At 44.2% G+C, this 16,455-nt stretch overlaps 1 long non-coding RNA gene across 1 annotated transcript in view; it reads left to right on the forward strand.

Moving 5' to 3' along the window:
- The window catches only part of LOC149999208 (uncharacterized), a 60,549-nt gene that overhangs the window by 25,616 nt on the left and 18,478 nt on the right, over positions 1-16,455 (forward strand). The gene's annotated exons all lie outside the window — the stretch shown is intronic.

Here is a 16,455-nt window from a genome sequence, read left to right on the forward strand (position 1 = left end):
TCCCCTTCCTTTTCCTCATTTACCTATTATCTGTCTCCCATCTACCTATCCATCTGTAAGTCTGTCCATCTTCCTATCCATCTGTAAGTCTTATTATCTTCCTATTACCTATCATCTATCTATCTAGCAATCATCTGTCTGCCCTGTGTCTTTGTCTACTTACTTTTGTTTCGTCTTGATGGGAATGAGAAGAAAGGGTGAAAAGGGAGCAGTAATTAGCTGAAGTCTCAAACACCATTGGAGTTTGTCGGAAATGTTGCCTGAAGGCAGGTCAATTTTACACATCTTGTATCATTTATTGAAATAATGGTCAAGGAAGAAGAGGACTTTTTTGGAGTCCAAAGAGACATATTCAGGGTAATGAGGGAGAAAGTGGAGCAAAGGAAACTTGTTGGTTAAAGGCTAGAATTCCAGGGGACAAGAAAACAATTCTCATCTCCTTTATTTCCCCAGAAGAAGAGAGCCTCGTGGCTCCAAGTCCTGACCTGTCCTAATTTTTCTATTGCCATGAAAACATCTGCCTAAGATAGACTCTGTCCCTTTGGTCCCCAGTGAGGCACCTCCGCCCCAGCCAGCACCTGGCACTGATGAGCTGTTCCCTAAGGACAGCGGCCTCCATTTCCGAGGGCCGGACACCACTGGGCAGACTCAGAAGTAAAGAACCACCCCACACCTCCCAGCTAGACTCTGGTTAGACCCCCGCCCCAGCTTCCCAGGACTCCTCCCAGCACACCCCAGATGCCAGTTAACCCTCAGTCAGCACGAGGAGTGCGAACCTCCCGGTCATCATCGTGTGCTGCCTGCTCAGCACTGCCTCCCGCCTTCCCTGACCTGATGCCGTTCCCGGCGCGCCCCTGGCCGGCCATAGCCCTCCAGGCGCTCTCTGGGACCCCCGCGCTGCCGCCCGCCCCCAGACCCTCCTGTCTCCCGCCCCTCTCTGACTGTTGGCTCCCTTCTTCCTCCAGTGGAATCCTGGCTGCCTCTCTCAGATGGGGGATCCTTCCTTTCATCCCTCCTCTGCCTCAGGACCTGGAGGCAGAGTAGGTCTTGTTTCCATCTCTCTAAACTGTGGCGGCTCGTCCTTGACCAGCTTCTCAAGGGCTCCCCAGAGCGTCACGTGGCGCACTCTGCGGGGACTCTCAGGCCAAGGGGTCACGCAGCCACCTTTTATGTGGGTCCCCGGCCTGGGCTCTTCCGCGAGGCGATGTCTTTGGTGCCCATGCCGGGGGCAGCTTAACTCACCCCCGCACTGCTGCCTCCCCTCCGTGTCTGCTCTGTCCCACCCGTGTCTCTCAGCGCGGCCCCTCTTTCTGCTCCCCTGCCGGCACGAGAGCTGCCTGGTGCTTTAAATGGACGGACCATCGAGCCTTTGTGAAGCTGCCTGTGTAGCTTTTATGTCTGTACATACATCAGATTGTAAGCCCCCAGAGGAGAAGAGCCAAGTCGTTAACTCACATTCACGGTTCTAAATTCAGTGCAGTGAGCAGATTGGTTTATCTTCAGGACGGTGATGAAGAGGAGCAGGAAGAAGATTTTTCTTCCACTATATCAAACACAACTACTGAATTTTATAGGCTCCCTCTTAGAATTTCCTGGATGGTCTCCTCTTTTTCGCTTGCATACCTTACTCTCCCAGAGTGAAATGCAGGACAGAGAGGTAAATGGTCTGAAAACAAACGCACTGTAATACATTCACTTTGGCTACAAAAATAAAACGACCCAAACCTAGTTTTCCTTGCAGTCTTTAAATCCAGATGGTAGTAAAATTTGACATTTCAATTCTGTTTGTGAAATTCATGTTGTTTTTAAATTGGGAAGAACCATGGATCTAAAAATTGTCTGAAGTACAAGGAGGGCCTGGTGAGACCTCTTTAGGAGTGATATTAAGGAGGACTTGGAATTTTAAAAAGAATTGGAAGGCAGTGTAAACAGAGCGGCAAATAACGGCAGTGGGCCTGAAGTAGGGCCCCGCTGCCCAGAAGTAACGTGCCAGCCCCGAGCCAGTCTGAAGGCAGAGGACTGGCCTGGGCAATGAAAGCAGAAGACATCTGGACAAAAATAGGGACCGTTTTGGAAGCCAAATTTAGTCGGTCTTTTTATAGTTCTCCTTTTTTTGTTAATGGTTCTCATTCCATAAGATAGGTTATCATTCTCAACAGTCTGCTTTGAAATTAAGAATCTGTAAGGTCTTTTTATAAATAAACAGCGATATTGTGAAGATCCAGTTTAATTCATCAAACTCAAGATTTAGGGGTGAAGAGAGTTCAAAGCCAGGTAAGAAGACCCCTTTAGGGAGTACTTTATTGGCAAGTTTTATTTCTGACTGGGTCTGTTCCATATTTATTTTTGGGAGAAATCATAGAAGCAAGTCAGCATCTATATGTTACAAACAGTATATCCATTAAGGTTTTTTGGTTGAAAGTAAAGAAAGCTCAATCCAAATAGATTTGATAAAAAAGGGGATTTACTGCCTTTAAAACTGGCAAGTTCAGTGGGGCACTGGCTTAACGGCTGCCTGACACAGGTCCTCGGGAGCATCTCCAGGGCTGGTCCCACCTCACCTGTCTCCCTTCCACGTGCAGGCTCCCTTCTTAGACAGACCCCCCCCCCCATGGCTGACAGAAGGCTGCAGCCCCCCAAGACTGCACGTCGGTGGGGGAGGAGGAGACCTCTCCCCCTCAGCACCTGATCAGAAGCCCCAGGCTGGTTCTCAGTGGCTGAACTGGGTCGTGTGCCCGTCCTCGCATCAAGTACTTCGGGTAAGAGGATCGAGTCTGCTGATGAACTTAGTCCAGTCATGGCTCACCCTGGATTTGAGCCTGGGAACAAGCTGTTCAAACCACATGGCTTGAAATTGGTGGGAAAGTGGCCCCTGTGAGGAGATTCATCAGGAATAGAGGGACCCAGACAGCAGAGATCAGCTACAGGTGATACCGAATTAAAGTACTTGGCGTGTTCACAGGATACTGACTGACCTCGGCTGTTCGCTGCGTGCTGGGACGGAGAGGGGAGGTGAACGGTGCCCTCGGCTTTCTTCAGGTCGACGCTGCCGCGAGGGCTCTGTGTTTCCCTCCTGTGCTGAGTTAGGAGGGTCCGAGTGCCTGGCCGCTGTGGCACACGGTGGAAGGACGTGCTTGTGAGCCGTTTTCTCCCCTTTGTCGGGGAGACGCGCGTTCTCTGGAGACGGGGAGGACAAGCTCTTCCAGCGCTGCCTTCTTTCTCCTAACCGCGGTCTAGTGCAGACTCCGAGGAGAAGGCTGGGTCTGGTGCCGGGCGGAAGGCCGTTCCCGTGTGTGCGTTGCTGGTGTGTACAGCCGCTGTACACGTGTGTGTGCAGTGACGACGGTTAGTTTCCGCCACTGGCTACGGTTCTCCTTCCCTCCTGTGATTTTGTCTCCGTTTCCTCCCCCCGTCTCTGCCCCTCTCCGTAAATACCTAATGCCTGTGTATGTGTGCGTACTCATACGTGGGCACGTGTGTATGCACAATGGACACTAAGTATATTTATCACATGATGTAGACCCATTCGTCTGCCAATCAGAGCGGAGTTCAACTGCAAACACCCTGTACAATCGTGGCAGAACATAAAGGTTATGAAGAAGCGGAAACCATGTCTTATATGAGCAACCAGAGATTCAAAGACACACAGACTAGGGTGAGGGAGCCAGTCAGGAGTGGGAGAGGATCAGAACTAGGTCACGAGTGAGAGCGGGAGAGGCGAAGAGAGTACTTAGTACCCAGATGGTCTCTGTTTGGTGGCTTCCCATTTCCCCGAGGGCTGTCTGCGTTTTACCGTGGCTCCGCTGGGGTCTGTTTCCTGTGTTGCTCCATTGATTCTTCCACTAAACCACCCTCTTCACTTTAAAAGCTACCTTGAGGGGCTCTGTTAGTAGAAACTAGGGCTAACTAACTGAAAGGAATGTGGTTGTACTACATATGGCATCTTGTAACTTGCTATAATAACTCTGTTATTCGCTCATCAATAGCGGACGTCTTCCATGTCAGTAGACAGACTGCGTCGTCACTTTTGTGGCACATGGCATCAGACACCTCCAGCTCCCACACCTCACGTCCTCTCAGCCCCAGTTTCCCTCCAGGCATTGCACAGGTGTCACCTTACATGGACCTGCCTTAGCTACACCATGCATTTCCCGGTTTCTGCCCTGGGGCTTTTCACACCCTGTATGGGGCACCTGTGGGGACCCATTTGGCACTTGAGCATGGGCAGACTTGGAAGTGTGAGGATGTTAATCCTCACGGGAAAGCCCTTGGCCAACTGGTGAGAAGAGCCAGTGGATAAATGCTCCCTGATTCTGTCACGTAGGCCAACAGTTCAGAGGGGCACATTGTGCATGCTTCCTCAGAGGCCCCCGGTCAGCTCAAGGTCTGGTTTCCCTTAGTTCCTGGTTTGATAATGTACACTTATATTGGATTTCTCTTCTTGTTCCATTCTTTCTGGGTCCTCACTACGATTCCCTGGATTCACCTCTCAAAATAGACTATCTGCATGCAAGCCCTTGGCTTCTGCTTGCTAGAAGGAACCCAGTCTAAGACTGTATTGTATTGCCTGGATGCATCCTTATATATTGATTTTTTCCTTTCCAGCCCTAAAGTCTGTAATTCCTTTTCGGACCTTGGAGGCATTGATGAAAATACCATCTCTTCCTCATTATGGCTTCCATTCAGCTTCCTTCTGAGTTCTTACCCTGTGTTCCAGTGGCCTCCCAGCACACACGTGAAGCCTTTACCAACATTTGGATTGTGTTCCATAGCTTGTTATCATGGCAGCAACTCTTCCTCAGTTGTTAACATTCAATAACTTAGTCTCTAAGTCAGATCACTCAACCGCTGTGTTTGAAACAGCCAGTTTGGTAAGGCTGTAAAGGGTACCCAGAAATTTATTGGGAGCTGCCTTAGACACAAATCAGCCTGTCCGCCCTATCGTTCGTGTCTACAACCCACATACTCCCGCCCCCACTGCATTCCCTGCTGAGCCACAACAGCCCAGGACTTGGTGACTGTGTCTGCCCTTTCACCTCTAGGCCATCGCCTGGAACCGTCTTTCTTACCTAACGCTACGTGGACACATGGACCTAGCATAAACATTGCAGAGTTAGCAGGTGTCTTGTCAGATTGGCCTCCCGCACTTGCTGTTGGAAAAGGTCTGCGCTTTTACATTCCTGAGTCAGCAGATTTATTGACAGAGCATTTCCTGTTCTGTTTTAAAAAGGCTACTACATTATTTCTCCTTTCTGAGTGAATTCCTTAATATGTGTGGGATTCTTGACCTCAGATTCCTATAAATTTATTAAATAGTGGGTGGTAGAGTTCAACAAGGACATCATAGCTTTAACTGGACAATGTAAGTACTGGCTATAAAGTATAGGTAAAGACTGAGCAAGAAGCAAAGCCTGGGAAACATTTAGCCTTTGCTTATACATGCAATGGTGTTAACTCCATTTTCTAAAAAAAGCACTTTTAAAAATGAGAATAGGACATAAATATTCAGAGGTGCCAGTACCCAAAAGGGAGTATTACTCCTTTTTTTTTTTTTTTTTATTGGTGTTTAAGATGCTTGGATCACTGTCAGGAGTTAGTAAGTCTCTAATCTGGGCATTTATGGAGTTCCAATGGGGACTCTAGTTAATGAACCCTTCATTCAACTCAGAGATGAACCAAGACTTCCAAATTCATAGCTTGTTTCTTAGGCGACGCATTTACCTCTTGATATATTTTACATAGGAAAGCGGAAATTTGGGGAATGCGTATTTTCACACAGATGGCATGAACTTTTAAAATATATAGATGAAAATAAATTTTACCAATACTGAAGTCCTTAAAGAGTGCCTACTTGGGTAACACTAGTCAAGTAAATCCTACCCAGTCCAAGTGTCTGATTTCACTGCTTTCTAGTCCTGTTCAAGGTCACGTGATGCCAAGCATTCCCCTTCCATGACTCACTGCTTCTCTGGGTGTCATGGGTTTATGGTCATCCTGAATGTCCTCCAGGGGCAGTTCATGTGGGATTCAGAGAGGTTTTGGGTAAGCGTCCATCTGTTAGACGCGTCAAGGCTTACGTGTAGGCCTTTGTCAATGGTGCTCTTACTCCGTAGCTCCTTACCTTGGCCAATATGCAGTCCTCATTAGCATGGTATTGCACGGTTATGAGTATTGACTCAGCTTCCATGCAGTTCCCTGGTATTAGTTACCACATAGTTCCTCCATGTTCATTCCTCATTTATCCAAAAACGTCACCCGCCACCCTTTTCCTCTCAATCCTGGCCCAAGGGATCCTCAGCTAACCTGGCAGAGGGAGAAAGGGTAATTTGCCTTTCCCTATTCTCTCGCCAAGCTACTATTGTGGCGTAAAGTCCACACCTTGTTTTCTTAATTTTTGCTGTAACTGCCCTACTTCTCCGCGAGGCAATGTCTGTGCCTCTGACGGACTAGGATGGAGTCCAAGTCAGTGCCGAATATAAAAAGAAGCCACAAAGGCTGCTATTCTAAGATACTATTTTATTATGTATTTCAATATAACAATACCTAGTAGTACTCCTTACCTTGAGGTTTTATGAGGATGTCGAAAGTAATTGCAGGAGCAACTGAACCTAGGTTATCCAAAGCCGATTGTAGAGGCGCTCCAGGGGTTCTGGCATCAGTAGGAAGGTGGTAAGAAGCCACAGCTTGTGCGGTGTAAGAAGGATTTAGGTCAGGATCCCGTTCTCTTGCTCCACGTGGCTGGCCTGGGAAAGTCTCTTCTAAACCCTGAGTCCTTTATTAGTGAGTCTGCTCTTGTGCACTTGCTCTAACCCTAGCCGTCAGCACTGAGCCTTTGTCGGCTGGTGTCTGTGGGATGCTGTGCCTCTCTCTGTAATCTTCTGCGGGAGCTGGCGAGGGGTGTGCACCGCCAGGCTGCTCCTTCTGGTGGCTTTGGTCTCAGTGTCTGTGTCCTTCTTAGCCGTTAGATTCTTTCTTAGGGATCAGATCTTTCTGTCCCACTGTGTGGATGAGAGAGAAGTACCAGCGCTTTCTTTGGTGTCAGCCTCTTTTTTCTTGGAGTTCCTCATGTGGGCATTGCCAAATGGCACCTTGAGCAACAGCTTTAACGTCTCCTGGGCCACCGTGTGTTGGCACATTAGCGTTTCCTCACTTCATTCCCACTCTCCCACTTCATTGACTCTGCAAGGTTTGGCCTCAGGTAGGGCTGAGAAGTTCGTCATCTTAGCTACTTCTGGATATTTTTCATTTTAGATGTTATTTCCTACTACGAAACATGAGGGTTTAACTTTCTCCCACTCCTCTCCCCTGCACCTATCACATATTTACACATTTCCCTTCCTTCCATTCTCCTAGCATAGTCATATCGTTATTTTAGTAGGATCAGTATCCAGTAGTTACATCATCATGATTACATAAATGTTGTTCTCATTTATCTGAGCCAGGATAACATTTACTTCTCTACACAACTTTTTGTTTTCCTTGGAATGTGTAATTTCCATGTTTATAACTTTGTTGAGCTTTTTCTGTGCTTATGTCAGGAGTCAGCAAACCATGGCTCATGTGCCAAATGCAGCCTGCTGCCTCTTAATAAGTACATGGCTTTGAGACAGCCACACCCATTTGTTTACATGTTGTTTACATCTGCTTTCAGCCCCCAACAGCCGAGTTAGCACAGCTATCAGTGTGGCTCTCTTCTGGGTTGGAGCCTTTGTTAAGAAAGGACCTCATGTCTTATTTTTTCTAAAAATACTTTCTTTTACTCTTTCATTTTCATGGAACACAATCTTATGCTTCCTGAAAAAGGGTGTGTGAGGAGTCATGTTCTTGAGACCCTGCATGTCTGAAGATGCTTTTTATCTTACCTTCATATGTGACTAGCACTTAGGCTGGGTGTGAAATTCTAGACTGGAGATAATTTTCTTCTGATTTTTAAGCCATTGCTTATCTTCTAGCTTCTTGTTGTAAGATGTCTGAAGCTACTCTCATTCCATAGTCTTCATGTGTGACTTTAAAGAAAGCTCTTCAGAGTTCATGTTCTCATCGCTGGGACATTTCATAATGCTGTGCCTTAGTGTGGGTCTGTCATCCTCAGTCAGGCCAGGCGTGTGTTGAGCCCTTTTAATCTGGAAATTCATGTTCTTCAGTGTGAGGTGTTCTTGAAGGCAGAGCTTCATAACCAGATAAGCGTATAAAATTACTTGGAAGAATTTTTAAGATATACATATCCAGGTCTCAGCCCTAGAATTTCTGAATGATATATCTGGGGTACGGCTCGCAGTATGTGTATTTTGGGAAAAGAAAAACAAAACCTCTTGGGGTAATTCTGAGAAGCATCTTTGGATAAGAGTCATTATTTTAGGGAAACTTTTAGAGAATGGCCTAAGGAGTGTGGCCTCATGGAGCAAAATTGCATAGAAAAATAGTCTTTGAAATTAAACCTGGGTCCAATGACTCTTCCCCAGCTGTCACTTTTAGTTGCCGTGTGAACTAAAAGGGATCGATGGTGATAATGATAAACTAGCTTGGGTTTTTGTGAAGTTTTATATAAAAATGGCTACTAAAGTGCCTGGCAATATAGTACGTCTTAGATTTTCTCTCCGCAACCCCTACGTGTGATATGAAGAAAATAGTTCAAGGTTAGAGCTTGTCTCTTGGAGCATAGCTTATGCTGTGTCAGAAGGCCAGTGGGCATCAGGTAAGCAGCTCATTCTTCCCATTCTCGCGTACTTGGAAGCTTGATTTATACTCTGTTGACTCATACATGTTTAGATCTTAGGTCACTCTCCAATATCTCTTAGATAGTCCTGATGAACATTTTACCTACACAGTCAGATGGCAAAATACACTAAGGTAGGAATGCCGTCCATGAACTCAGTCATTCATAATGCCAGGTGCAGGGTTCTGTGTGTGATGCATTTCTTTCTTAGCAGTAACAGCTTACAATGAGACGTTCCCCAATTCTGATTGATTAGGGAGATGGAACATGAATAAAACAGAGCTTATGAGTTTAGGGGAATGTGATTGCCATATCATATATCCAGCACGGTATTTCTCAGCCGTTGTCTGGATAACATGATGCTACTGATTTATTGGTGCTTTGCCTTAAATATCACGTAGGAAGGCAACAGCAAGAAGTTACTTATCTGTACGTACTGTCGACTCCGGTTGACTGTTCATCCCTCTGCTATTCCTGGGTGGCATTATTGGCATACATAAAATTGCAGTATGTAAAACATGCATGGCTTCCATGTTATTCATAAGATCCTTTAGGGCAAGAACCTTGCCTTCATAACTTTCATGTTTCCAGTGCCTAGAATCATGCCTGGCGTCTAATAAGCACTCAGCATAAATTTTGTTGATGAATCTTTATATCTTTACATAACGCTGAGTAATGCTATAGGCCAGTCGTTCTTTGGAATGCTGAGTTTATTCATTTTCAAAATGGAACATTAGGGTTTTTCTCAGACTTTAGAGTTTGTGGTCTTCTATGTATTTTGCTGTGGATCTGTAATCATCTTACATTACCAAAGTTATGAATTTGGGGTTTGTGTTAAATGACTTTGCAGCCTTATGACTTTTCAATTCAATATAACAAATATTCACCAAACAACTTCTATTTTCAAGATTGTTTGAAATTCTACTGCAATGGTAAATTTACTCAGAAATGGAACAGTTACACCGAGGCTGACTTTTCATTATTCAAGCAACTGACAGATGCTTGTATTGATAAGTATTCTTTAATCAAAAGTATTTTTTTTTCCTGTGGAATATCTCAGAATTGCATTGTATCTTTAAAAATTATTTAGTTGCAAGTGATTTTTTTTTAATGTGGTAACATTTACACTATTTTAAAGGGTACGATCCAGTGCCCTTTAAGATATTCCCAATGTCATGAAACTATCACCATTATCCCGCACCAGACATCTTCGTTGCCCCTAAAGGAAGCAGACACTCCCATTCTCCCCGCCCCACCTCCCCCAACAACGGCCAATCTGTTTTCTGTCTCTATAAATTTGCTTATTCTGAATATTTCATGTCAGTGAAATCATACCATATGTGGCCTTTTGTGTCTGGCTTCCTTTACTTAGCATAATGTTTTCTAGGTTCGTCAGTGCTGTTCCCCGATAAGGCCAACTCACATTCCACTGTGTGTATATACTATAGTGCTGCTATGGATACATTTGTGGATAAGTATCTGCTTGAGAACTTGTTTTTGACTCTGTGAGGTATATACATGGGAGTGAACTCACTGGGCCATTTGGTAATTCTACTTCTGACTTATTGAGGAACGGCCAAAAATCATTACCATTTTGCATTTCCACCAGCAATGTATGAGAGTTCCAATTTCTCCATATCCTTGTCAACACCCACTTTGTTGTTGTTTTTTAAAAGTATAGCTACCCTATGAATGATTTTAAACTTTATTATAAATTCTTTTCCACCCATGGAGCTTGCTTATGGCTTTACATTGTGTATCTTCTGGGACAGTTTTGCGTTTTGGTCCGGTGCTTCATTAAGAGCATCTGATCTTTGGTCAGAGAGAGTGTGGTGCTCTGTGTACCTTCCTGGTTAATGCTAACAGTGCTCTCCGATCGCCCGGTACTGTGTTGTTTGGGTGTCTGGGAGTGTCAGACTTGGGGTGTTTCTTTCAATTGCTATGCGCAGTTTTCATCTTTGGAGGGAAGATTTACAGGTTTATGGCTCGAGTGAATATATTTTTACCATATCCAAGTAACTCTAAGCCATACAAATATAGGATGAGTAATCATTCTTACTGTTTTGATGTCAGAAAGAGTACACTTGTAATAGCTCCACTCTTCTGCTAAAAAGAAGCAGTGTCTTTCTCTGTTAGAGAATTATTTTAGACTGCAGTATTTTGACAAGTTTGAGTTTTGCTGTCTGTTTTATGATAGCATTTTCTCCTTTGAGAGACAGATTTACATAATAAGATATATGAGGAATTGTATAAAAGCAGCAATATTTAAATACATTGTTATGTACAGGCTTGCCTTCATGACCTGAACTGTTGAATAGGTATACACAAGAGGTTTTTAGTTCACCAAAGGGTAGATTAAGGCTATAATATTTATACCACATTTTCAACTGTTACAGATTGCTTCCAGAGTCCAGAGGAGGTCTTTGAGTTAGGTACAAAGACTCAGAGATAAATATAGAGAGATAGTGGTCCGTTCTTCCTGTTAGTTACAGTCTTCCTCAGGATGTGAGTTAGGTTCTTAGGTCATGCATTTAAATCACACACACACACACACACACAAACACACACTCAAAAATTATTGATTGATTAGGGATGTGGGTTAAGTATTAGGCTGCTATTAACTTTCTCATGCACTTACCTAAAGAAGCCCATTAGGCAGAAGTACAAATGTATGGGAATCATTTTAACACTATCTGATACTATATTATATGGAAGGAAAGAAATGAGCTCTATTAGAAAGGGAAACACTCATTATTAGTATAAAGCGTCTCAAAGGATATCAGACAGTCTTCAAAGTGCCGACAGCTTACCTAACTGGGACAGAAACTGTTAGTTAAATAAGAGAATAAAAGGCAAAGAAAGCCCATATCTATAGGTTTTAGCATATAAACATAGGATTCTAGGAAGCACTATTGTACAACACAATGACATGCATAGTAGGCTTTAAAAAGTCTTTTTGGAATTAATTTGAATAAATAGGAAAGAGAAAATGCTATAAACTAAACTGAACTAAAATATTTAACAGAAAGGACCAGCTATCCAAAGGGGAATCTTTTTTAAAATATATTTTATTGATTTTGCTTTACAGTTGTCTCAATTTTTTCCTTCTTTGCCCCCTCTGCCTGGTACCCCACTGCCCTCCAGCAATCCCCCCCTTAGTCATGTTTATAGGTCATTCATATAAGTTCTTTGGATCCTCCATTTCCTATACTGTTCTTAACATCTCCCCTGTCTATTTTGTACCTATCGATTTGTACTTCTTAATCCCTGCACCTCCTCCCCACCCATTCTTCCCCTTCCCCCTCCCAGCTGATAACCCTCCAAATGATCTCTGTATCTATAATTCTGTTTTTGTTCTGCTTGTTTGCTTAGTTTGTTTTTTAGAGTCATTTGTTGATAGTTGTGCATTTGTTGCCATTTTAATGTTCATAGTTTTGATCTTCTTTTTCTTATATAGTTCCCTTTAACATTTCATATAATAATGGTTTGGTGATGAGCTCCTTTAGCTTTACCTTGTCTGGAAAGCACTTTATCTGCCCTTCAATTCTAAGTGATAGCTTTGCTGGATAGAGTAATCTAGGTTGTAGGTCCTTCCTTGTCATCACTTTGAATACTTGCCTGCAAAGTATCTTCTGAGAAATCAGCTGACAGTCTTATGGGAACTCCATTGTAGGTAACGCTCTGCTTTTCTCTTGCTGCTTTTAAGATTCTCTCTTTATCTTGAACCTTTGGTATTTTAATGATGGTGTGTCTTGGTGTGGTCCTCTTTGGGTCCAACTTGTTTGGGACTCTGTGCTTCCTGGACTTGTACGTCTATTTCCTTCACCAAATTAGGGAAGTTTTTCTTTCATTATTTTTTCACTTACGTTTTCAATTTCTTGCTCTTCCTTTTCTCATTCTGGCACCCTTATGATTCAGATATTGGTACGTTTGGAGATGTACCAGAGGCTGCTTATTCTATCCTTTTTTTTTTTTTTTTCAATTATTTTTTCTTCTTGCAGTTCTGATTGAAAGCTTTTTTCTCCCTTATGTTCCAAATTATTGATTTGATCTTGGCTTCATCCCCTCCACTACTGGTTACCTGTGGGTTTTTCTTTATTTCATTTAATGAAATCTTTATTTCTGCCTGGGTCTTTTTTATGCTGTTGTAGTACCCAATGATTTCTTTGAGCATCCTGATAACCAGTGTTTTGAACTCTGCATCTGGTAGGTTGCTTATCTCCATTTATTTAGTCCTTTTCCTGGAGTTTTGTTCTGTTCTTTCATTTGGGCCATATTTCTTTTTCTCCTCAATTTGGCAGCATCCCTGTGTTTGTTTCTGTGTGTTAGGTAGAGCTGCTTTGACTCCCTGTCTTAGTAGCATAGTCTCTTGTAGAAAAGGCACCTGTAAATTGAGTGGGGCAGAGCCCTAGGTAATCACCAGGGTGGGACAGCCCATTTCACTACTTTGTGGCTCTGTGTGGGGGAAGGCTCAGAGAAAGGACAGTGTTGCTGCCTAGCTTTTGGAGATTGTCCAAGAGGAAGCTGTCTCCCCGGCACTTGCCTCCTTGCCAGTCACCTCACTTTCTCCCCTTCTCCCCGTATGCTACTGGTACCCTTCCAGCTGTTGCCTTGGTGCTGAATCTCAGACTGGGGTGGGTCTGCATGAGTCCTAAGTCCATTGCAGGCCTTTTAAGAGAAGTCTCTTGAGAATCTCACAGTTTCTTCTGCTGCCTCCACCCCTGCTGGTTCTTGCAGCCAGAAGTTATGGGGAGTTATCTTCCTGGTGCTGGAACCCTGGGCCGGGTGGTCTGGTCTGGGACTGAGATAGCTTGTTCCTGAGGTATCCCTTCCAATTTTTATCCACCACGTGTGGATGTGGGACTGCCTGTTCCAGTGCCTCTCTGCACCACTCTGCGCCTTTGTGTCTCCACTCCTGCCCATCTGGATGAACATGGCTTCTTTAAATCCTTGGTTGTTGGACTTCCATACAGTCAGATCTTCTGACAAATCTGGGTGATGTTTGTTTTGTCGTTGTAATTTTTGCTGTAGTTGTGCATGGAGGCAAAGCATGTTTACCTACACCTCCATCTTGGCTGGAAGTTGCTCTGCATACTGAGTCTACATGGAATCAGATGGTGTTCAGTACTGTGGATGTTCAAAGTAAACATGACTGAGATGTAGCAGCTCCTTAAGAATAGATTGCTTTCATGTGCCTTTTTGTAACAGACATTTAATTTACAAGGGGAATCTCCATTTGTAAGGCGTCTTCCTCTCTATACCTATAAGAGAAGAATCCAAAGGGGAATCTTTATCGTTGCTGTCCCCTAAGGAGCTCAACTCTTCTGTTTACCTTTAGCTCAATGATGTCTGTTTAGTGGCTTCTATATGCGAGGCACAGAGATGAAGCAAGACAATGGGATGAAGAGCAGACAGAGAATGGGAGGAAGAGTCATAGAAGTATGTACAAAGGTCAGGGGCAGGCAGGGGCTGAGAGGAGAGCACCATGTTAACTCTGCCAGTGGGGCGTAGTAGAGGAAATTAACAAAGGAAATGACTCACGGAGCTCAGTGTGGAAGGTATGTGCTGGCTCATCAGGAAGGCAGTGCACAAGGCATTCTGGGGAGCCAGGGGAAGGCAGGAATCAGCACGTTCAGCTCGCTTCCAAATGATTCCCTTGCTCCCTGCACTTTCAAGCCCACTGCTGCCTGGGGTGGGCTGGAAGGAGTAAGCAAGACCACATTCAGGAGCTCCTCTCGGAGGTGGTGTGATATTCCAGGTGGGAAAGTCGGAGGCAGGGACAAAAGGGATAGAAGAATGAAGGGCAGGTGATGAACTTGACAGAGACATTTTGGAGATAAAATCAAATGCAGTTGGTGACTAGACTGAGTGAGGGTTTCAAGCCAAGTTTCTGGCTTAATTGGGTCATGTATTAATCATCATTATTAATGTCTTGATAAATTGTATTTTTTCTTTAAATATATGATTTAAAAATTTTATGCATCCTTAAGTTTGATTTATTGTTACTTTTTTGGGGCCAATTCATTGTTTTGTTGTTGAGTTTTATGGTGGAAATAAATAGAAAAAAATATGTCAATTTATTGAGGTCTGTTACAGTCAACTTGTCAGGAAAGTATTTATTTATTTAGTTGTTTCTCCCAAAGTACCTATTTGCCTCTATGAATTAAACAAACAAAAACAGCTTTATTTCTGATATTTCTGGGAGAAGTTGTACTTGCACAAGAAAAGGGCTAATTCATCACACAACCGAAGCCTTCAGGAGCACGAACAATGGGCTGGAGAGAAAGTAAGGGTTCATAGACAGATCTTTGAAGTCAGGCAAAACCCAGCAGAATTGTCAAGTATGTACATTTGTCTCTGTCGCTGCCCCTCTTCCTTTCTGGTCCTGCCCTGAAGGAGAGACTCCTTACATATGACTTTGTCGTTGTTACTAGTTCTTCATTAGTTAACTAACGTGCTGACAGATAAGAACCAAAGCTGCAATTCCTTTAGTGGCGTGGCGGGCATGGTCATCTCCCCCCGCCCCCTGCTGCCCTGCATTTCCCAGCCTCCTGAGTGGGTAGGTGGCCGGCAGATTGAGGATGGAAAGGATGTACAGTACTCCACTGTAGGCCGGAATGATCTGCACGCTGTGAATCTAAGACATCCTGCACCGCCCTCCACGCCCTCCTTACCATCCCTGGTCCCCTGAAAGGACTCCAAATGTCTGCATCAGACTTTGCCTGAGTGAGATATGCTTCTGTTATGTCAGGCCACTGAGATTCCAGTTATTCTTCTCATAGCATTGTCCACTCTGACCGATGCTTAAGTCATTTTTAATTCCCTAGGTGACTATTTAAGGCAGTTAAGTCGCAAATTAATGAAGCTAATGATGGAATGATAGGCACCAGGGTGAGTTTTCTGGGACAAAAGGGGACTCTTGTACAGCCTTGGGTCACATTGTGAAGACTACCCTCAGTGAGCCCTAGGGTGTTGTATGGACATCAGAGCTTGTCTCTTATTAGTTTTGTCCTTCTCCTGTCGTTTTTTACTTTTTGTGATTTGCAAACTGGGGGGTGATTAATACCCATGTAATAGAATTGCTGTGGGGATTAAAAGAGATTCCGTATGTAAAATGTCCAGACAGGCACGTGGAGAGCATCAGCGATGCGATCCCATAATTAACTCTGTACATTTCGGATGCGGTTCACAGATGGGTGTTATTTACATTAGTGACATCTAGTAACTTTAAAGTTCTTATTTAAAAATTGAGCTCTCCATCTTCATTGTCATGGGGCTCTGACTGCCCTGCCTGACTTGATGCATGAATAAGTGCCCAGTAAATGGTAGCTATTGTTACTGCCCTGATGCTCTTCGAAAGGGGATGACGGCAACATTGTCATTGTGACGCCTGTTTATTCTTTAGGCTCAGGAAGGCTGAGTCGCCATGGCCTGTGCTTTTGGCTAGGCAGGGCGGTGCAGCTGATTGGATTGACGCCAGTCGAACCGATTTGTTCTGAAGGCCAGAAAACCTGGACTGAGCATAATAACTACATGTTCCAATTATGTTGATCCTTGAATTGTTTCCTTCTGTAAACAATAGCTGGAAGAGCACTGAATGGGGGTCTGGTAGTCGTTTTCTAAAGATCTGGATCCAGACCTCCACAGTCCCCGGCTTTGCTATGCTGTGACAGCGAAAATGGACTTCACGTTCCCAACTTCATCGCCTCACCTTTGAAATGAGAGCTTGGCCTGGAGGG

This window comes from Furipterus horrens, unplaced genomic scaffold (assembly GCF_987537825.1).
Source record: "Furipterus horrens unplaced genomic scaffold, mFurHor1.1.pri manual_scaffold_10, whole genome shotgun sequence".
In the NCBI taxonomy this organism is placed as follows: domain Eukaryota; kingdom Metazoa; phylum Chordata; class Mammalia; order Chiroptera; family Furipteridae; genus Furipterus; species Furipterus horrens.